The sequence below is a fragment of the Dermochelys coriacea genome, chromosome 18, assembly GCF_009764565.3.
Source record: "Dermochelys coriacea isolate rDerCor1 chromosome 18, rDerCor1.pri.v4, whole genome shotgun sequence".
NCBI classification, from domain to species: Eukaryota; Metazoa; Chordata; order Testudines; family Dermochelyidae; genus Dermochelys; species Dermochelys coriacea.
Window position 1 is genome coordinate 706467 of NC_050085.1, and position 22922 is coordinate 729388.

The 22922-nt window shown below is 48.1% G+C and overlaps 1 protein-coding gene across 5 annotated transcripts in view; it reads right to left on the bottom strand.

Annotated features, from left to right (window-relative positions):
- Positions 1-22922, bottom strand: part of ECE1 (endothelin converting enzyme 1) — a 117268-nt gene that overhangs the window by 80424 nt on the left and 13922 nt on the right. Inside the window, exon 1 of one of the 5 annotated variants that reach the window (XM_043499799.1) lies at positions 10921-11041. The exons of the other annotated variants lie outside the window; for them this stretch is intronic. The gene's annotated coding sequence lies outside the window, so the exon portion shown is untranslated. Of the gene's footprint in view, positions 1-10920; positions 11042-22922 lie in introns of those variants that run through there. 5 annotated transcript variants of the gene reach the window in all.

Consider the following 22922-nt stretch of genomic DNA (forward strand, 5'->3'; position numbering starts at 1 on the left):
CTTCCGGGAGTGGCATGGGGCCAGGGCAGACAGCCCCATGTGGCTTAATCAACCTTGTGGGGGTTGTGATGATCCCACATAGGTACACGTGGCCAGTTAAGATGAATGGCATAAAGACTATTGCATTGGTGGACTCTGGGACTGCCATCACGCTGATGTCACGGAAACCAGTGGGATAGGACCAACTGTCTTGGGCCAAACACACAGGGATAACCTGTGTACATGGCACTGTCAACTACTATCCGACCATCCCTGTACAAATTGAAGTTCAGGGGAGTACCATGCGGGTGACGGCGGGGATGGTCCCTAAACTCCCATATCCGGTCCTCATAGGACGAGACTTCCCAGGGTTTGGGAATCTACTTTCGGTGGGTGAGTCCAAGGAGGGTAATGACCCCAGGAGTGATACTGTGGCCCCAGTAGTTAGCCCTCTCCCATTTTTCTCTGAATTTGCCCAGGACTTGTTCTCTGCAACTGGAAAGCCCTGGAAAACTAGGCGAGAAAGGCAGGTGGACAAAAGGTTGGGAACCAGTCTCTTAGCTAGGAATCAAAAGGCTGCACTCATAGGGAGGCAATCTCGTCCAGCTGTCAGGGTGGCAACTCAGGTTGAAGACGAGCCAGAAGCTGGACCCAGTTCTGCTGATTCCAACCCTGGAGGGGAAAGAGAAATAGGTCCCCTTGATTTAAAGCATATTGAGCCCTCATTTAGAAATTCTGGGCAACACCAAGCCAATGATCCGCTGTATGACAATATTAGAAGGGAGGTAGTTGAAGTGAATGGGGTTCCAGTGGAGGGGAAACACAAAGACCCAGGGCCATACTTCGTGATAAGAAGGGACCTATTATAAAGAGTAGTCCAAATGCAAGAGCAAGAAGTGGAGCAGCAGTGTTGTGCACCAGAGAGTAGTGTTGGACCTAGCTCAGAGCCATTTGTTTGGAGGACATCTAGGGATAGAAAAAACCCTCGACCGAATCCTGCGAAGGTTCTTTTGGCCAGGAGTTTATACGGAGGTCTGATGATATTGTGCCTCCTGCCCAGAATGCTAATTACACGGCCAATGACTACACTTAAGGGCTCCTCTAGTACCTCTGCCAATTATTGAAGTCCCATTTGAGAGGATAGCCACGGACCTGATAGGCCCACTGGAGAAGTCGGCCTGAGGCCATCAGTGTGTGCTTGTTGTTCTGAACAATGCCGCCCGTACATAAGACAATGTCCAAGACCATAGTGAAGGAATTAATTCAAATTTTCTCTAGGGTAGGGATACCCAAAGAGATCTTAATGGATCAAGGAACCCTCTTCATCTCAAAATTGATGAAGGACCTGTGTGCGATGCTCCACATACGGGCCCTATGAATGTCAGTCTACCATCCACAGACCGACGGGCTCGTTGAACACTTTAATAGGACACTGAAGAACATAAGAAAAGTGGTGAGCCGGGAAGGGAAGAACTGGGATACCTTTCTACCTTACCTGATGTTTGCCAAAAGGGAATTTCCCCAAATGTCCACGGGGTTCTCCCCCTTTGAGCTGCTATTTGGTCACCATCCCCACGGCATACTGGATATTGCCAAGGAGGACTGGGAAGAACAGCCTAATCAGGGGAGAAACATCATTGAACATGTGATGCAGATGCAGGACGGGATAGCCCAAGTCACTCCCATAGTGCAGGAACACACGGAGAAAGCACAAGAGGCTCAACAGACCTATAACAAATGGCTGAGCGAAGGCGTGATCGGGTAATGGTACTGGTGCCCAGAGCTGAAAGCAAGCTCCTGGCCAAATGGCAGGGGCCATATGAAGTAATTGAAGCCATTGGGGAGGTAGACTATAAGGTTTGACGGCCTAATCGCCAGAAGCTGGAGCAGATCTACAATGTCAACCTGTTGAAACCCTGGCAGGATGGAGGAGCTCATGTGGTCACCCTAGAGACACCATCCTTAGAAAATAAACCACAGGGGCAAGTGAGAATATCCCCTGAATTGACCCCTGAACAACTGGCAGAAGCCACCAATATAATTGAGCGAAACCACGATGTGTTCTTGGAGAATCCAGGCAGAACCACTGACGCTCATCATCATATCATCACGGACCCCAGAGTAAAGGTCAATGTTAAGCCATACCGGATCCCAGAAGTGAAAAGAGGCGATCAGGACCGAAGTTAAGAGGATGCTGGAGCTAGGAGTCATTGCGGAGTCCCATAGTCAGTGGTCCAGTCCAATCGTTCTGGTACCTAAACCAGAATGCACCATGAGATTCTGCAATGACTTCTGGAAATTAAATGAGGTGTCCCAGTTCGATGCCTATCCCATACCTCGGATAGATGAGCTAATCCACCAGTTGGGAAAAGCACGATTCCTGTCCACTCTCGACCTGACCAAAGGTTATTGGCAAACTCCTCTGGACAAGGAAGCCAAGGAGAAGACTGCTTTTTTTTCTTTTTTAAACCAGAAGGATTGTACCAATATACTGTCCTCCCTTTTGGATTACACGGGGCTCCTGCAACCTTACAGCGGCTCATGGATAAACTGTTATGTCCACATGCCAGGTATGCAACTGCTTACCTCAATGATGTGGTCACACATAGCCCAGACTGGGAGAAGCACTTAGAAAAGGCGAAAGCAATATTGGATACCCAAGGGATACGGGTCTCACTGCAAATCCATCCAAATGTGCAGTAGTGCTAGTCGAAGCCAAATACCTTGGTTACATCATGGGAAGGGGTGTAGCGAAGCCCCAGCTAAATAAATTAGAAGCAATACAAAGCTGGCCCCGACCAATATGGAAGAAACAGGTCAGAGCTTTTCTGGGGTTAGTAGGGCGATTCTTTCCCCTCTTTGCTACCAGAGCATACCTGTTGACGGACCAGATAAAAGCCCGAGGCCCAGACATAGTGAAATGGACCAGCGCAGCTGAAGAAGCCTTTACAGATCTGAGGACTGCCCTCTATAGTAATCCAGTACTAGTAGCGTCGGACTTTGAAAAAGAGTTTTTTATTACAAATGGATGCCTCCGAGGTCAGATTGGGAGCCGTACTTTCTCAAATGCTAGGAGAGGAAGAACATCCAATCCTATTCCTTAGTAGGAAACTCCTGCCCAGAGAAAATGGAATGCCTTGCTGTAAATTGGGCCATGGAAACCCTACGCTACTACCTACACGGATGGAGATTTACCCTCATTACTGACCATGCCTCCCTAAAATGGATGTACCAGAACAAGGAATGAAATGCAAGGGTAACAAGATGGTTCCTGTCGTTGCAGCCCTTCCACTTCCGAGTGCAACACAGGGCAGGGATCAAGCCTGGCAATGTTGATGGTCTATCAAGGGTACATTGTTTCTTATCCCAAGTAGCCCAACCCCATGGTGTTAAGCGGGGGGGGGAGGGATATGTGACAAAGTCAGGCCAGACAGCTGCAGGAGGGTCTGGGAAACAGGTATGTTAGCCCTAGACTGCTAAAGGCCCTTTTTCCTACAAGCTGGGAAGGAGTTACTTCAGGTCAATTAGGGACACCTGAGTTAAGGGCTGCCTGAAACCTGTTAAAACCTCTCTCCTGGTGAGAGACAGTGGGGGAGGGCACAAACTGCTGCAAGGCTGGAGGCAACATGGAGATAGGCTTCTCCAGTGTGAGAGACTGCGCTCCTCCCCACAGGTGAAACACCCAAAACCCAGTGCCTGTTTAGGGGAAGGACTGACACCCTGGGGCCAGCGACAGGACAACACCTGCTCCAGTGAGGGGACCAGGGAAAGGTATTCCCCTTTTGTTTCAGTGCATTATAGACTTTTCCCCTTTGTTTGGCAGAGGAGCACTCCTCAGGCCTACCGGGAAACAAAACCCTAAGAGGAAAGACAGACACACTCCAGAGCGGGAGGCTGATTTACCCCAGGCCCTGTCCCTGCCAGAGGAGGGGGAGCTAAGTGCAGCAAGGCAGAAGGGGTGCCTAGATCATCCTCGTCGACGTCACGGTCTCCTTTGAGAACAGGACGCTGGCCTTCCGTGAAGCCCGAGCTCGTAATCTGGAAAAATACGCCCCCCTGGCCGACACCCTGAGAGTGAAGAGCTATGAGGTGCAGATGGATGCCCTGATCATCGAAGCCCTGGCCGCCTGCAACGAGCATGTGCTGCGGACCTGTGGGATTGGTCAACAATACGCACGGCTCATGCGGCGCGTCACGGTCTCAGACACCATCTGATGGTCCAGGGACATCTACATCAAACACATCACCGGACACCGACAGTACCAAGAGGCGTGAGCCGCTATGATATCGTGCATCAACTATGAGAAAGGGACCGAGAGACTTTTTCCATTGGACCATATGAACTGGAACCATAAACTCACTGAACATTAAATCCCACCAAATGAGGGTAAATCCATCCTCATCATCGTATCCACTCATTATACTCCACACCTGAACATAGCCATTATATTAACAACATACCCTCATATCTCAATGTCTGTACTTTGACCCATTAACCTTTTACCCCCAATTGGGGATATTGCAGATTATGTATTCCTTACGCCATCTGATCCTAAACCAAACTTTTGCACCCCTTGATAATCTGTACCTTATTCCCTGATAACCAGAAACTTCTATGCTTAAACTCTGTACCATTTTTTTTAACATCATCTTAATAAAATTATTAAATCTGTTAACACACACATCTGTATGCATCATGTTTTGATTCTATCAACAACGTAACTCCAGACTCTGTTAGCAGGCAGGCCCCGAAGACAGTAGCTTTGCTTGTGTAGATGGACTCTGACTCTGACTCAGCGACTGGTTACATCCCCTCAGCCAGGCAACACAATAGCAGGAACCTCTATTTCAGAATCCTTGAGGAGTGACAATTGAAATATACATGTGCTGAATACCAACACATTCCAAAGGTTTAGAGTCTCAGGGCCAGTTTCCTGTAGACTTGCTGTGTGCTCCAGGATATATTGTATGGAAGCAAATGAAATGAAAGCTAAGTTCTGTGTTCTGTGTTGCAGAATCCCTTCCACATGTCCAATAAATCACTGCACTTCTGAGTCTGGAGGGAAACTGAAATAATAGAGCCAATACAGAGCAGGATCTCAATGCACAGATAAGGCCTAATTATGATGTGGCATCAACACAGTTAACCTCTTCGCCTCTGATCATTGGGCCAGATTGTACGGTCAGTTTCCAAAGGACATTCACAGTCTGATCTGAATATAAGAACAACATGCATTTTATCTCCATTTCCAACACCAATATAGGTCTCCCATCCAAACCCAAGCTATACCAAAACCCGCTTAGCCAATGAGGGCAGACACCAAACTGGGGGTGGAGAGGGAAAAGGACTAGAAGCACCTCTCCAAGAAGAGTTTTGAAGAGCACTGGCTGCTCCTTTCCAGACAGGCAGGTTTATTCAGGCTTAAGATGGCAGACAGTGTAGCCTAATGGCTAGGGCATTGACCTAGAGTTGAGGAACCTGGGTGCTGGTCCCAGCTCAGCCACTGACTTCCTGAGTGATCTTGGACAAGTGGCGTCCTCTCCCATCCTGTGTGTATCTTGTCAATTTAGACTGTAAACTGTTAGGACAAGGGCTGTTTCTGCAGCAGCCAGCCCAATGGGGTCTTTTTGGGTCCCTCAGGTGCTACTGTAGTAAAAAGGAGGGAAACCTCTTCCACAGGAGCTAACTTCTCATTCTAAGTAAGGGTCTTATGTCCTTCACAGTACATCACAAGTAATGCAGCAGAAACCCCTGAATGATGTAGCAGTGATCAGTCCTACAAAACCCAGGGACTAAGATGCATGTTCTACTGGCTCCTTATCAACTAACACAGCTTTAGAGCACTCCTGTAACAGCACTGACCTCTGTCCCAGGTCCCATACAATCAGTACTACAGTCCTTTCTCCCTCCTTTGTCATTTATTCATTTTATATTAGATCAGTTTTATATTGCCACTATATTTTCAATGTGCTGGGGATTTTTCTACTGACAATACAACTGCATGGTCCAAGTCCTCGGGAGGGAGTTAAAGGGATTGGGAGCTGGGCAGAGGGCATTTGAGGGCTTTATTTTGGGGGAAGGGATTCAATTCCTCTTTCCTTTTCTGCTTTGGAGCAGGAATGGAAGTAGGGGCTTTGACTTTTGGGTTTAGTGGGCAGGTGGTAGACAGTGGTGGTGGCCTGTGACATACAGGAACACAGACGGGATTATCTGGCAATACCCTCTGACCTTAAACTCTATGATTCTAGGATCGTCAAACACTTCTCACTGATTATCTGGTCCCCACTTGATAGATCCTGCTATGTATACTGCCACTCCTCTCATCTGCCTCACCCCCAGCAGCATCCCTCAATTTACCTCTGTCCCTCACAAACCTGCCATCCTCATTCCTAGGCTGTGAATTATTGACATGAGAAATGCTGACTCGGGGAGCCGGGGTTACAGAATGGAATCTTAATAGACAACTGAGCTCCCCAAGTTAACCTCCCTGCAAGTTCCAACTTCTAAAGACGGGCAAGTTCAGAGTAAGAACCCTTTCCCCTTTAGAGCACACGTCACTAGAGGATGCAGCATCTCAGCTCTCTGGACAACAGCTCAGATGTGGTTCTCAAACTTCATTGCACCATGACCGCTTCTGACAACAAAAATTACTACACGACCCCAGGAGGAGGGACTGAAGCATAAGCCTGCCCAGGCCCTGACACCCCAGGCTGGGGTGAGGTGGGGACGGAAACTAAAGTTCAAGCCCCACCACCCCAGATGGCCAGACAGGGGGACCAAAGCTGCAGCCCAAGGGCTTTAGCCACAGGCAGGGGGGCTGCAAATTGAACCCCACCACCTTGGCCTGAAGCTGAAGCATGAGCTCTGCCACCCAGGGCTGAAGCCCTGGGGCTTGGACTTCAGCCCCAGCCCTAGATGGTGGGGCTCACGCTTCGGGCTTGGACCCTGGGTGGTGGGGCTTGGGTCCCGGCCCCAGGCGGTGTGGCTCGGGCTTTGGCTTCGGCCCTGGAACCCAGCAAGTCTAACACCAGCCCTGGCGACCCCATTAAAATGTCCTGACCCACAGTTTGAGAGCCCCTGGATTGGATGATCATAAAGATCCTTTCTGGCCTGGATCTAGGACAGCAAGCAACGTGGTTTAGGATCCTCCAGAATGGCTGACATCTGTTCGTCTCACTACATATGGATGTCATGGCTGCAAAACAGGAATTATCTTGTGACTGCAGAATTTTTAAAATTCTGAAGCCTGAGCAAGGAAATATAGAAATTGGAGTTTGGGTGGATAGGCAGATGGGTGCATGGGGATAGAGGAAGAGAGATACAGATACAGATAGAACATATATGATGCAGACAAGAGAGCTAGGAAACAGAAGATCAAAAAAAAAAGGAAAGAGAATCTGCCCTACTGGGGTCTAGATCACTGATACTCTGTGACTCCTACATGAATTTTCAGTGGAAGATACAGCTGAAGTAGCATCAACTTTCTGTCCTGTTGCCGCTTGGGATCTGTGAATCATTGCCTCAGCCAGCCAACTACGTGGGGACTTCGCCAGCTCCCCGCCTCAAGTTCTCAGAAGTGGAAAGGTTAGTGGGTATTTGTCATCCATTAATTCAAACTAGCCGTGTCTGTGGCTGTCGCAAGGGACAGAAGGAATTATGCTGGTCGAAGGGTCGTGCAGCGAACAGTGCCAGGGAGGGATGTGCTGCCGTCACACCACAGGGTCTACTTGCAACTCCTACAAGTGAGCTTTCATAACCAGCCTACAAAATAATTAGCATTCTTGGCTCTGGATTCTGCTTTGTTACATTTTGTTACATATTGTTATTATTCCTTTGTGCCGTGCATCTTTTGGCTCCTATTCAGCTACAGAATTGCACAATTAATAATTGGGACAATACTTCCAGATAATGAAAGACATCACAGACCTGTTTTTAATTAGCCAGAGGCATGCATGCTATTGCATGCCTATATTTGCATATGTATTTCTCCCCTCAAGCCATGCCAGATGACTTCATATGCAAATGGCCAATTAGGTGCCCATGTGCAATGCACAACCATGGGAGGTGGGTGTGCAATCACAGGAAGTGTGCAGGTATTATTTCCTCCAAACCTTGGGCCATTTTCTTTAAAAATTTGCCTCCCAGGGACTTGAATTTAAACAAACTAGGTAATTGTATTTCTGAGCCACCAACTCAGAAACAACCTGCAACAGCAGCTGTCAGCAACTGTTTTATTTCAGAATCTAAATATATAATTCATTTAGTTTGACTGGCAGTAGAAAGGTGAGGAAACCGAAACCGCTGGTTTGACAACTGACCCCTTGCATTCCTGACACTGAAGAGATGAGCTCCATCACAAGCTGACAAAGTTCCTTCTGTTCTGTGAAATCAGAGGTGCCACATATACAGTCCAAAGAGGACTGCAGCTTCCCATCCTCCACGCAATTACAGGTCAAGGGGGACAAGGATGATTTACTGTAGTGCGAGTTCAGATGGAGCCCAGCTAGGTTTTCCATGTCAAGTTGAAATACATGTTGAGCAGAGTCCTTGCTGTTTGAATACACTAGGTAATACACTCCATTGCTAGCTGAAGAACATTGTATGTTATATCTCCAGGGAGAAAATAATCTACCAAATGCAACAACATGTAGACAAAAAGAAAAGCAATACTTGTGGCACCTTAGAGACTAACAAATTTATTAGAGCATAAGCTTTCGTGAGCTACAGCTCACTTCATCGGATGCCTATTATTGCATCCGATGAAGTGAGCTGTAGCTCACGAAAGCTTATGCTCTAATAAATTTGTTAGTCTCTAAGGTGCCACAAGTACTCCTTTTCTTTTTGCGAATACAGACTAACACAGCTGCTATTCTGAAACCTAACACAATAATAGTTATACTTAAGGCTACGATTGTCATGGAGGTCACAGAACTCACGGAATCCATGATTTCCAGAGACCTCCATGACTTCAGGCCGTGACGGTTGGGAGCTGCAGGGACTCCCTCTCTCCCCCAGAACTCCAAGCCGCTGCAGGTGGCGGGGGGATCCCAGAGCTTCCGGTGGGGGTACCCTGCAGCTCCAGGCTGCCATGGGCAGCGGGGCCCCTGGAGTTCTGAGCTATGAATAGACCCCAGAGCTCCCAGCCACCACAGGCTGTGGGGAACCCTGGAGCTGCGAGCCACCATGGTTGGTGGGGCCCCCAGAGCTACGAGCAGGAGCCCCGCAGCTGCCCACCCACCAGAGGTGTGGGGACTCTGCAGCTCCCCATTTTGTCACACATATTTTTTAGTAAAAAAGTCATGGACACGTCACTGACAATAAAGAAAAAATCATGGAAGCCTGTGACTTTTACTAAAAATATCCATGACAAAATCTTAGTCTTAGTTATACTGCTATTTTTACATTATGCTTCTTAATCAGTAGGTCTCAAAGCCCTTCACAAAAGACATCAGTAGCATTATCGCATAATACAGATTGGGAAACTGAAGCACAGAGATGCTATCTGACTTGTTCAAAACATAGTAGGCTAGTGGAGTAGGAACCAAGGTTTCCCGAGTCCTAGGCTAGTGCACTATTCACTAGGCAATACCGCCTTCCTAGAGCTCTACTTCTTCAAGTACTAAACATGCAGGACTTGAATGGTTTTACCCAAGATCTCTCCTTGTTGATAGTTGTAGTAGCAAGTCTCTTATGTGTCTTATGGCCCGGCAACACAAAAGACTATTAAAGACTACAGGTTTATTTACAATTGAACTGCTTAACTTTAAAAAATAAAAAAAGACTTCTAATTTATTTTCTCTTCCTATTGATCTTCTGCATCCAATAAAATAACCCACATATGCAGAGTTCAGCAGCAACGTGAGTGCATTAATGTTATTGAATTTGCAGACACACATGCACGTAAAACTAATCAATAAAAATGAGGTTTAAAAAAAGAAAATCAACGGCAGGATTTAGTCGCTGGTCAATCCTGCCAACAAGCCGTTTCGTACCATTAGCAAGGGAGATTTAAGCACCTGATGTATTTGCAAACGACTGCAGGTACAGTGGTCAGTCTCCTGGTCAGTTACTAAACACCAGGCATCACACACTTCAGTAACCAGTGCAACAGCTGCAGGCTGCGCCTTACAGGGCACACATGCAGCAGTTTTATTTACATCAATGGCTGAACTAACCTGTGACCCAGAAGGTGTAGAAGCCATTTCATGGATTGCGGATGGGCGAGTGGAATCAAATTTGACAAGTAACTTCCAAGTGAAGGCATTGAATGCACTACCTGGCAGGTTGAAGGCCAGTGAGATGATCACCTGCTCTGGGTAACAGGCACACACTCAGCAACCCAGACTGCTCAAGTGTGGCTCCTGGACATACCTTTCCATCCATCAACCAGGTGAACTCCCAGGTGTCACAGAAGGGGCTCTCCCTTTCCCCAAAGCTTGGTGCCACATCCCTTCCAGTTCTACTTTCCGACAGGAATAAGGGAAGGCCAAACAACTTGGATATCATAGGTGGGGAGTGCTCAGTGCTGGCCTAGCTCTGCTCCCATTGAAATCAATGTGAATGTTCACATAGTGGAAAGAGAACTCGGGCAATAGTGAGCACTTCTGACAATCCCAACCTCACTGGAACAGATTTATTTGCCCAGACAAACTCTTCAAGCCCAAACATTGGCTAACATTTCTGTCTGTAGCCATGCACCGTCAGGCTCAGACTGCAAGCTCAGGGGGGCCTTGATGCTCAGTGCATGGACCAGAGCCTTCCAAAAATAACCCAAGTGGATACAGAAAGTGGTGGCAATTCATAGGTGATCCTAGGGTTGCCAGATGTCCGTTTTTTGACTGGAACGCCTAGTCGAAAAGGGACCCGTGTGGCTTCGGTCAGCACCGCTGACTGAGCCATTAAAAGTCCGATTAAGGGAGGGGTTAAGGGAGGTTCCCTGCCTGCTGTGGCTCCACGCAGCTCCTGGAAGCAGCAGCATGTCCCCTTTCTGGCTCCTACAGCTCCAATTGGCCGGAAACCACAGTCAATGGGAGTTGCGGGGGCGGCATCTGTAGATGGGGCAGCGCGCAGAGCTGCCTGGCTGTGCCTCCACATAGGAGCCGGAGGAGGGACATGCCGCTGCTTCTGGGAACTGCTTGAGGTAAGCGCCACCGAGAGTCTGCACCCAGATCCCATCCCTTGTCCCAACCCCCTGCTGTCATCCACCTCCCACCCTCCAAATGCCTCAATCCCAAACCAGAGCACCCTCCTGCACCCCAAACCCTTAATCTCCATCCCCACCCCAGAGGCAGCACCCCCAGTCAGAGCCCTCACATCTAAAACCCCTGCCCCAGCCCTGATCCTCTTCCTGCCCTCAGGACCTCTTGGTCTCAGCCCTACACCACAAACCCCTCATCCCCAGTCCCACCCTAAAGCCCGCACCCTTAGCTGGACCTCTCAGCCTCCACTGCACCCTCCTGAGCCAGCCCAATGAAAGTGAGAGAGTGACAGAGGGAGGGGGGATGGAGTGAGTAGGGACAGGACCTCAGAGAAGGGGTGGGACAGGTCCTTGGAGGAGGGGCAGGGCAACGGGCAGGGCAAGGGTGTTTGGTTTTGTGCGAGTAGAAAGTTGGCACCGTAGGCGATTCTCTTGCCTGTTTCAGCATTGAACCAATGCCCAGCATGCTAGCAGAGGTTGTGTTGCTGCAGAAGCTATATTCTGGATGAGTAGGTTTGAGATGAGGTCTGTAAGAATGTGCCTTTTTATGGCTGTCAAACAAGCGACTGAGAGCCGCCCATTTTGCTGAAGCAAAAACAAAAGGCCCCATTTGCAGCAAAGGTACAGCTGCATGAAACTGGGTGGTTTCAGTCTGCACCGGGTTTGTTGAATCATCTCTGTTTTTTTCTGGTTTCGATTAATGCCCCCTGGCATTTGTGTTCAAATTAACTCAAAAACTCCAACCAATAACAACTCTGCAGAGGAGCTTGAGGAAAGTTCCCCATGAAGGCAATGGGGAAAGAGCACACTGTAAGGATATCTGCACTTTGAGCTGGAGATGTCATTTCAACTCAGGTACACATAAACTTGCTAGCTTTGATCAATGCACTAAAAACAGAAGTGCAGCTGCAGTGTTACAGGTGGCAGCATAGGCTAGTACGACCCTGCACCCGAGGTACTTCCTCGGGCTATTACCTTTCCTGCCGCAGTGGCTACATTGATATTTTTAGTGCTCTGACTCATAGACTTTAAGGCCAGAAGGGACCATCATGATCATCTAGTCTAACTCCTGCACAGAACCCCATCCATCCACTCCTGTAACAGACCCATAACCCCTGGCTGAGTTACTGAAATCCTCAAACCATGATTTAAAGACTTCAAGTTACAGAGAATTCCCCATTTACAATAGCTTATGGTGATCAGTTAGACCCTGAGCATGTGGGCAAGATCCACCAGCCAGACACCTGGGAAAGAATTCTCTCTAGAAACTTAGTGCCCTCCCCACCTAGTGTCCCATCTCCAGCTGCTGGAGATATTTGCTAATAGCAGTTATGGCTGGACCACATGCCATTGTAGGCAAGCTCATCATAGTGTCCCCTCCATAAACTTACCAAGTTCAGTCTTGAAACAAATTAGGTTTTTTGACCTTATTATTCCCCCCTAGGAAGGCTGTTCCAGACCCTCACTCCTCTGATGGTTAAAAACCTTCATTTAATTTCAGGCTTAAGCTTCTTGATGACCAGTTTATAACCATTTGTTCTTGTGCCAACATTGGCACTTAACTTAAATAACTTCTCTCTTTCCTTGGTGTTTATCCCTCTGATGTATTCATGGAAAGCAAGCATCTCTCTCCTCAGCCTTCTTTTGTTAGGCTAAAACAAACCAAGCTCCTTAAGTCTCCTAGTATGGTAGGTTTCTCCATTCCTCTGATCATCCTAGTAGCGCTTCTTTGCCCGTTCCAGTTTGAATTCATGTTTCTTAAACATGGAAGACCTGCACTGCAAACAGCATTCCAGATGAGGTCTCACCAGTTATTAAAACGGTAATAATACGTCCCTATCTCTACTGGAAATACCTCTCCTGATGCATGCTAGGACTGTATTAGCCTATTTCACTGCTGCATCACATTGGCGGCTCATAGTTATACTATGATCAATACACCCAGGTCTTTCTCCTCTTCTGTCATTTTCAACTGATATGGCCCCAGCTTATAACAAAAATTCTTGTTGTTAGTCCCCAAGTGCATGACCTTGTACTTTGCACTATTAAATTTCATCCCATTTCTATTACTCCAGTTTTCAAGGTCATCCAGATCTTCTTATTTGACATTCTGGTCCTCCTCCGTATTGGCTATACATCCCAACTGTGTGTCATTTGCAAATCTTATTAGCATGCTCCCACTTTTTGTGCCATGGTCATTAATAAAAATGTTAAATAAGATTGGTCCCAAGACTGATCTTTGAGGAACTCCACTAGTCACTGGCCTTCAGCCTGACAGTTCACCTTTCAGTATGACCTATTGCAGTCTTACCTTTAACCAGATCTTTACCCACCTTTCAATTCTCCTATTAATCCCTATCTTCTCCAGTTTAACTAATAATTTCCCATGTGCAACTCTATCAAATGATTTACTGAAATCCAGATAGATTAGATCTACTGCATTTCCTCTGTCATGAAAATCAGTTCTCTTCTCAAAGAAAGAGAACAGATTGGCCTGGCATGATCTACCTTTTGTAAAACCATGCTGTATTTTATCCCAGGTATAGGTATTTTATTTGCTTTCTCATAATACCTTGCATATAATTGAGGTCAAACTAACAGGCCAGCAGTTTCCTGGATCACTTTTCTTCACCATTCTTAAATATAGGCACTATATTTGCAATTCTCCAGTCATAGGGTACAACCCCCAAGCTTACAGGTTCATTAAAAATCCTTGCTATTGGGCTTGCAATTTCATGTTCCAATCCCATTAAGCTGTTTGAGTTTGGTTTCCACCTCCAATGTGGTAATTCTACTCCCATATTGTCATTTCCATTAACCACCCTGCCACTGCCCCATAGCTCCTCACTTAGAGGCAAGGTTAGCTCAGTGGTTTGAGCATTGGCCTGCTAAACCCAGGGTTGTGAGTTCAATCCTTGAGCAAGGGGGTGGACTAGATGACCTCCTGAGATCGCTTCCAACCCTGATATTCTATGACGATACCCCTATTAAAAACTGAGGCAAAATATTTGTTAAGGTGTTTGGCCAGGCCTAGATTATCTTTGCTCCATCCCATCCTCTATGCTTAGCGGTCCCGCTTCTTTCCTTGTTTTCTTTTTATTTATATGGCTGAAGAACCTTTTACTATTGTTTTTAATCTCCAGTGCAAGTTCCAGCTCTGCTTGACTTTTGGAAGTTCTCACTTTTTCCGTACACCTTCTGAACTGCAAGAGGTAGCTTTATTTGCTGATCCATTCCTCGTAGGCTTTCTGCGTTCTTAAAATAACCTCTGAGACGCTTGGTCATCCAGTTTGGGCTGCAACCCTTCCCTATGAATTGTTTGCCCTTGTTTGGGATATCGGGTTCAGGTATTTTTTGTAACTTTGATTTAAAGTAATTCTAAGCCCCCCATACATTCAGATCCATAGCATTTCTCCTCGGGTCTGTATCTGGGAAGTTAAAGTCTCCCATAATCACACAATTCCTGGTAGTGTTTATTTCATTAAAATATTAAAGAGGTCTCTATCCATATCCAAATCAGATCCTGGGGGTCTATAGCAGATCCCAAGCACTATCTCTGTGGATCCTGTTACCATTCTTCCTCAAACTGAATTTTACCCAAATAGATTCCATTGTATCCATTCCATCATTTCTTTAGTCCACTGTGCCTTTAATATACAATGCTACTCCACCACCCTTATCTTTACTTGTCCTTCCTGATCAGCACATACCCTTCAATACCTTTGATTGAGTCATGACTACTATTCCACCAAGTTTCTGTTATCCCTGTTATATCAGGTTTCACTTCCTGCACAGTAGTTTTAAGTTCTAGTTCCTCCATTTTGTTACCCAGGCTCTTTGCATTGGTGAACAGACATCTTCATTCCTTCTGCTTGGCCTTACCCAGATTCCTCACCTGATTAGGTACAGTCATTTTGCTGCCAGTATCGCCTACCTGACCATTCCTGTCAAGTGATCTTGGGATTTTCTCCTACCTCTGTTGTTCCTTTCGCCATTGCTGTATCCCCTCTCTCCTGATTTTCCTCCTTCTCAATATTAGGTTCAGGCATGGAGATTACATGAGCATCTTCCAACCATCTCCCTCAAATTTCTTGTTTAAAGCACTTTTAAATTAGCTGTACCAGCCTCCATCACAGCCTCCCTACTTAGGTGGAGTCCATCACATGAGAGCAGCCCTCTGTCTGTGAATACCTCCCAGTGGTCAACATCCCAAAGCTCTCCTTGTAGCACCACTGCCTGTGCCATCTGATGCTTATCATAATCTTGTCTTGCCTTTGTTCTCCTCTTCTAGGGGCAGGTAGAATTCCACTGAAGATCACCAGAGCCTCCATTTTTTTAAGCATCTTCCCCAGCCTGGCATAGTTTCCCTTGATGTGTCCCAGCGAGAATTTAGCAGTATCATTTGTTCCCACATGAAGGACAATCAGTTGATTCTTTCCTGCTCCCATTAGGTTCCTTTTCAGTCTCAGGTCCACATCTAATATCTTAGCTCCTGGCAGACAGCACACCTTTCTGTTCTCCAGATCAGCTCTGGGTTTCAAGCCTGACTGTTTTTCTTAGTAGGGAGTCTCCAATCACGTACTTCTTCCTGGTGTTGGTGTGATTCTACAGCCTTCCCTCTTCTCTTCTCAGCAAGTTAAAGAAGTATGGGATGGATGAATGGACTATAAGGTGGATAGAAAGCTAGCTAGATCAATGGCTCCATGTCTAGTTGACAGTCGGTATCAAGCGGAGTGCCCCAAGGGTCGGTCCTGGGCCAATTTTGTTCAACATTTTTATCAATGATCTGATGATTGGGTTAAATTGCACCCTCAGCAAGTTCACAGATGACACTAAGATGGGAGGAGTGGTAGATATGCTGGAGGGTAGGGATACGATGTAGAGGATTGGGCCAAAAGACAAATTAGAGGATTGGGCCAAAAGAAATCTGATGAGATTCAACAAGGACAAGTGCAGAGTCCAGCACTTAGGATGGAAGAATCTCATTCACTGCGACAGAATAGGGACCGAGCGGCTAGGCAGCAGTTCTGCAGAAAAGGACTAGGGGTTACAGTGGACGAGAAGCTGGATATGAGTCAACAGTGTGCCCTTGTTGCCAAGAAGGCTAATGGCATTTTGGGCTGTATAAGTAGGAGCATTGCCAGCAGATCAAGGGACGTGATTGTTCCCCTCTATTCAACATTGGTGAGGCCTCATCTGGAGTACTGTATCCAGTTTTGGGCCCCACATTACAAGAAGGATGTGGAAAAATTGGAATGAGTCCAGCAAAGGGCAACAAAAATGATTAGGGGACTGGAACACATGACTTATGAGGAGAGGCTGAGGGAACTGGGATTGTTTAGTCTGTGGAAAAGAAGAATGGGGGGAGGATTTGGTAGCTCCTTTCAACTACCTGACAGGGGGTTCCAAAGAGGATGGGTCTAGACTGTTCAGTGGTACCAGATAACAGAACGAGGAATAATGGCCTCAGGTTACAGCGGGGGAGATTTAGGTTGGATATTAGGAAAAACTTTTTCACTGGGAGGGTGGTGAAGCACTGGAATGGGTTACCTAGGGAGGTGGTGGACTCTCCTTCCTTAGAGGTTTTTAAGGTCAGGCTTGACAAAGTCCTGGCTGGGATGATTTAGTTGGGGATTGGTCCTGCTTTGAGCCAGGGGTTGGACTAGATGACTTCCTGTGGTCCCTTCCAACCCTGATATTCTATGATTCCCTCTCAGAGTTTACATCTGCTGCCCTAGCACATAAGGTCCCAGGATGCTCCTGTTTAAAAAGCAAACCCGTGAGCTGTAGCTCACGAAAGCTTATGCTCTAATAAATTTGTTAGTCTCTAAGGTGCCACAAGTACTCCTTTTCTTTTTGCGAATACAGACTAACACGGCTGCTACTCTCAAACCTCTACTGGAGACCTAAGCAAGGGCAGTTAGTGTCTGTCTGGAGTTGCCTCCCTTTGTCCAGCCATCAGAACCTAAGTCTCCTGCCTGTGTATTGCCATGGATCTTCTCTCCTCCAGCCCTGGTTGAGAGAGGCTTTGCACAAATCAGCTTCAGCGATCTCATTTCAAGCCACTAAGAACTCCAGTCTGACCCATCTCTGCCACGTTCACTCATCAACCCGCCCTGCCCTGGTACTGCTTCTCATTACAGTCCTAGCCTCCCTTGACCCCATTTGCTTTACAGTGTCATCCCTGCACCATTGTATTCCTACTGTAATGTTCGCAACATTTCCCTGTGGGCTGGTTTCCTTTCTCATCCATCATCTTAACAACCCTCTTGGGAGGATGTGTCATGTCCCTTTAAATCTGTGCCAGGGAGCTGGGCATAACAGCAGCGCAGGGTCCCAGATCCATTTAGCCTCCTCATATCCATTGACTTCAATGGAAACTAGGAGCCTACATATCTTTGTGGATCTTTGCCAGGATGACTATCCCCTTTAAGAGGGGGCAGGGTTCAGTGCAGCTGACTGATTACCTGCTGCCCAACTGGGCTTCAGGGAAGGCACCTGGACCTTATAAAAGGGGAAGCAGCTGCAGATGGGGATTTGCAGATGCCTGCAAGCATAGCAGGGAGCAAGAAGGCTACTAAGTCAATAGGGGGAAAGACAGCAATGGCCTGTGGAAAGGCCAAATTCCAGGCAAGAGGTGCTGGGAGATCGACCGTCAGGGAGGAGGGACTGGGCTAGGCCCTGATGAAAAAGGAGTGAAGGCAGTAGTTTGAGTTCTCTTTTGAAAGACGCTGTGCAGGACTTAGTAATTGGATCCCAGAAGGGGAGTGTTTTGAATATCTGGACTGTGTGGCCATGAGTAAAGGGGAAACTAAGGCAGGCCCCAGCAGAGCCATGCTAGCCTGAAGGTGGCACTACAGGGCAGGCATACCCTTTGACAGAAAGATTCTAAGCTCTCCAGGGAAGCAGAGCGAAGGACAGAGCGGCTTAGGGCAAATACTGTTTTCCTTATTCTAACAGAATTCCTTCTTCAGTGATAGAAGAAAGCAGCTCTTCATGTGATTACCACTGTCCTGGCATAGATGTAAGAAGCAGGCGTCATATTCTCCCAGATGCAGATTCCCCTCCCTTGGCACAAGGGGCAGGAGATGCCTTGAACTTTGCCTTGTGGAGCTTCCTGATCATCACTTCATGGAGCAAAGGAGCGAGCTGCTCTCCTTGCAGGCCCCTAAGCTAGTACATCTCCTGCTGGGCTGTAAGGAGAGCACATGCCACCTTCCCCATAGTAACCCTTCTTCTGCCACTGGCAGACACTCTCTCTCCTGGAGGGGAGGCTGTGGCTGCTAATGCCTCCTGAGGCAGCAGATCCAATTTCTTGCAGGAAGTCAGTGATGTGCAAAGGGGAGCAAAGCCCAAGAGCAGTCACTACCAGAGCCATCCCTAGGGTGTGGCGAATCAGGGTGACCGCTCTGGGCCCCGCTGGCCAGCGCAATTGGCTGGTGTGCATGGGCGGTGCATGAACCCAGCCCCGCCCCTTCTGCATGTCCTGGAACCCAGGGCCCTCCACCACAGCCACTGGCCCCTGCCCCAGGCTGGCTAGTGCCTGCACCCCCACCCCCTGAGCACCAGGAGGGAGAATGGCATGGCCCAGCCCCCTGGAGCCCAGTGTCACTGCTGAAGCAGGGCCCTGGGGTGGCAGAGTGTGGGCAGGGCCACACCTGGCTGTTTGGAAAAGCACCACCTCCCTCAGCCTTTCCTATCTGCCGCCCAGCAGGGTCGGTCCCAGAAGTGACGGATTCGTCACTTCTGCCCCAGGCTCTGCATCCACCCTAGGAACGGCCCTGGTCACTGCCCCTCCCAGAAAGAGAGGGAGTTGAGAAGTAGGGCTAGACCCAGGGTCTCCAACTCCCAGCTGGCTACCCTAACTACTGGAATACAGTGTCAGGCTCACATTCACTCGCTTTGGCCCAGTAATTAGTTAAGTATTTTGTCACAGTGGAAGAGTTATTGGGACCAATGAGAATGGGTCTGTAGTCAGTCACTAGGGCACCCACCGAGGGGGCAGGAGACCCTGGGTCCAGGCCCCCGTTCCAATTGCTCGTTCTTTATTTATCCAGAGTGGGACAGCTTCAGCAGGAGAGAGTGAGGGAGCCCCACAGCAGAATATCCCAGAACCCAGAAGTTCTGAGCTTGCACCTGAGAGGAGTGGGAGACCCCTGTTCAAACGCCTTCTCTCCCTCAGACAGAGCGGGGAATTGAACCCGAGGCTCCCACATCCCAGGCAACTGCACTAACCACGGGGATAAAAGTTAGGAGATGGGCACCAGCACCACCTCCTGCTTGGGCTGGGTTTTCAAAAGGACCCGACCATGTAAGTCTGAGCAGAGGCTCCCTACTAGATGGGGTCCCATACCCAGGTTAAGGGGCCAAAGGCCTGTCTTCCCCAGCTGTGTGAATTGCTCTGCAACTCAGGTGGGAGGTGGTGTCCGGATGCATAGAAGGAGGCAGCAGCACACATAGCCAGAGGCAGGAACACAGGCACCGAGTGACTTTAGGCACCTACAGGACTCGGTGGGCGTTTTGTGGATCACAGTGGAGCCAAAACTGAGACTTAAGCGCCAAAACCCAAGATTTAGGCACCTAAGTACTTTTGTGGGGCCCACACTTAAATTGCATTGACATCAGGGGGACCGAAGCACACCGACATGGTAGAAAGAAAAGGAGTACTTGTGGCACCTTAGAGACTAACAAATTTATCTGAGCATAAGCTTTCATGAGCTACAGCTCACTTCATCGGATGCATGGTGGAGTACTCTTAAACAGAATGCATTTAAGCTTGTGTTATAATGCCTTCCTGAACTGGGAGCTAGTTCAGTCACAAGCTATTGGGCTTGATGCAGGGCTCGCTGGGTGGATTCTTTAGCCTGCCTTATAATAATAATACCTAACTCCATCTAGCCAGGATGCCCGAGAAGAGCCCCCAACCCATGTCCCACCCAGGGCAGGTGAAGGGTCCAGGGTTCCCCACAGCAGCCCAGGCTCCCTGGGTGGCTCTTATTGAGGCCCAGCTACAGCTTCTGGCCTGGCCAGGGGACGGGGCCTGGGAGGGAAGAGGCAGAGCTGGACAGGGGCACTGAGAGGGACTGGGCCTTGTGGCAGGGGGGAGCTGCCCTCCACCGGGAAGAGGCTGGCACCACTAGCAGGACTGTGCTTTGCGGGGGTGGGAGATCACCTTGTCAGCTTCCCTGCCACGAAGTATAGCTCTTGGTGGCACCACTCCGTGCCTGCCTGAGGATTGCAGTTTAGGGGGCAGTGTGGCCACTTGCCCCCCAAACTATGTCCATGTTAAAAAGCGGGCAGGCAGTGCCCCGTCACTGATCCCGGTTCCGGCACCCCTGCAATCTCTGTGCAGCACCTGAACAGATGCAGCACAGTTTACCCAGCTGAGATGTCCTAGAGTGTCCCTCCCTCCCATTTGTATACTTGAAACCTTCCCACAAAGTAACTCCTTTCAACCAGCTGGCTTGAGATAAAGAAATACACAAAAAAGAAGCTGACAAGAAGTAGAAGACTGGACAAGTGACCAGGGAGGAGTATAACAATATTGCTCGGGCATGCAGGAATGAAATAAGGAAGGCCAAATCACACCTGGAGTTGCAGCTAGCAAGAGATGTTAAGAGTAACAAGAAGGGTTTCTTCAGGTATGTTAATAACAAAAAGGAAGTCAAGGAAAGTGTGGGCCCCTGACTGAATGAGAGAGGCAACCTAGTGACAAAGGATGTGGAAAAAGCTTATGTACTCAATGCTTTTTTTGCCTCTGTCATCACAAACAAGGTCAGCTCCCAGACTGCTGCACTGGGCAGCACAGCATGGGGAGGAGGTGACCAGCCCTCTGTGGAGAAAGAAATGGTTCGGGACTATTTAGAAAAGCTGGACGAGCACAAGTCCATGGGGCCAGATGCGCTGCATCTGAGAGTGCTAAAGGAATTGGCGGATGTGATTGCAGAGCCATAGGCCATTATCTTTGAAAACTCATGGCGATCGGTGGAAGTCCTGGACGACTGGAAAAAGGCTAAGGTAATGCCCATCTTTAAAAAAGGGAAGGAGGAGGATCCGGGGAACTACAGGCCAGTCAGCTTCACCTCAGTCCCTGGAAAAAATAATGGAGCAGGTCCTCAAGGAAACAATTCTGAAGCCCTTAGAGGAGAGGAAAGTGATCAGGAACAGTCAGCAGGGATTCCCCAAGGACAAATCATGCCTGACTAATCTAATTGCCTTCTATGATGAGATAACTGGCTCTGTGGATGAGGGGAAAGCAGTGGATGTGTTGTTCCTTGACTTTAGCAAAGCTTTTGATACGGTCTCCCACAGTATTCTTGCCAGCAAGTTAAAGTAGTATGGGCTGGATGAATGGATTATAAGGATAGAAAGTTGGCTAGATTGTCAGGCTCAACACGTAATGATCAATGGCTCCATGTCTAGCTGGCAGCCGATATCAAGTGGAGTGCCCCAAGGGTCGGTCCTGAGGCTGGTTTTGTTCAATATCTTCATAAATGATCTAGAGGATGGCGTGGATTGCACCCTCAGCAAGTTTGCAGATGACACTAAACTGGGAGGAGAGGTAGATACGCTGGAGGGTAGGGATAGGATACAGAGGGACCTAGACAAATTAGAGGATTGGGCCAAAAGAAATCTGATGAGGTTGAACAAAGACAAGTGCAGAGTCCTGCACTCAGGATGGAAGAATCCCATGCACCACTACAGACTAGGGACCTAATGGCTAGGCAGCAGTTCTGCAGAAAAGGACCTAGGGGTTACAGTGGATGAGAAGCTGGATAGGAGTCAACAGTGTGCCCTTGTTGCCAAGAAAGCCAATGGAATTTTGGGATGTATAAGTAGGGGCATTGACAATAGATTGAGGGATGTGATCGTTCCCCTCTATTTGACATTGGTGAGGCCTCATCTGGAATACTCTGTCTGGTTTTGGGCCCCACACTACAAGAAGGATGTGGAAAAATTGGAAAGCGTCCAGTGGAAGGCGGCAAAAATGATTAGGGGACTGGAACACATGACTTATGAGGAGAGGCTGAGGGAACTGGGTTTGTTTAGTCTGCGGAAAAGAAGAATGAGGGGGGATTTGATAGCTGCTTTCAACTACCTGAAAGGGGGTGCCAAAGAGGATGGACCTAGACTGTTCTCAGAGGTAGCAGATGACAGAACGAGGAGTAATGGTCTCAAGTTGCAGTGGGGGAGGTTTAGGTTGGATATTAGGAAAACCTTTTTCACTAGGAGGGTGGTGAAGCACTGGAATGCGTTACCTAGGGAGGTGGTGGAATCTCCTTCCTTAGAAGTTTTTAAGGTCAAGCTTGACAAAAGTCCTGGCTGGGATGATTTAGTTGGGGATTGGTCCTGCTTTGAGCAGGGGGTTGGACTAGATGACCTCCTGAGGTCCCTTCCAACCCAGATATTCTATGATATGAAATCAGTCTTTGGAAATAGTTATTTAATGTAGCTCTAATTCCCTCTTCCCCTTCGGGTTTCCTTTGAAATATTGAAAGGCCAAAGGGGAACAGCTTCCCTACCACAGGCTCTCTGTTGATCTGTGGCATCAGAGGGGGGCAGAACAGAGGACTGCAGCAAGAGGTCAGGTTAAAGAATGCCGAGGTCACAGCCCTTGCTCCCAAGCAGAGACTCCAAAGAAGAATTCAGTGGCTGCATGAGAAAGCTAGCCAAAAAAATCACCCAAACAGGCCCACAAGCTTTAGGACGTTCATGGGCAGATCATGCCTACAGAAGGAAGTTCTT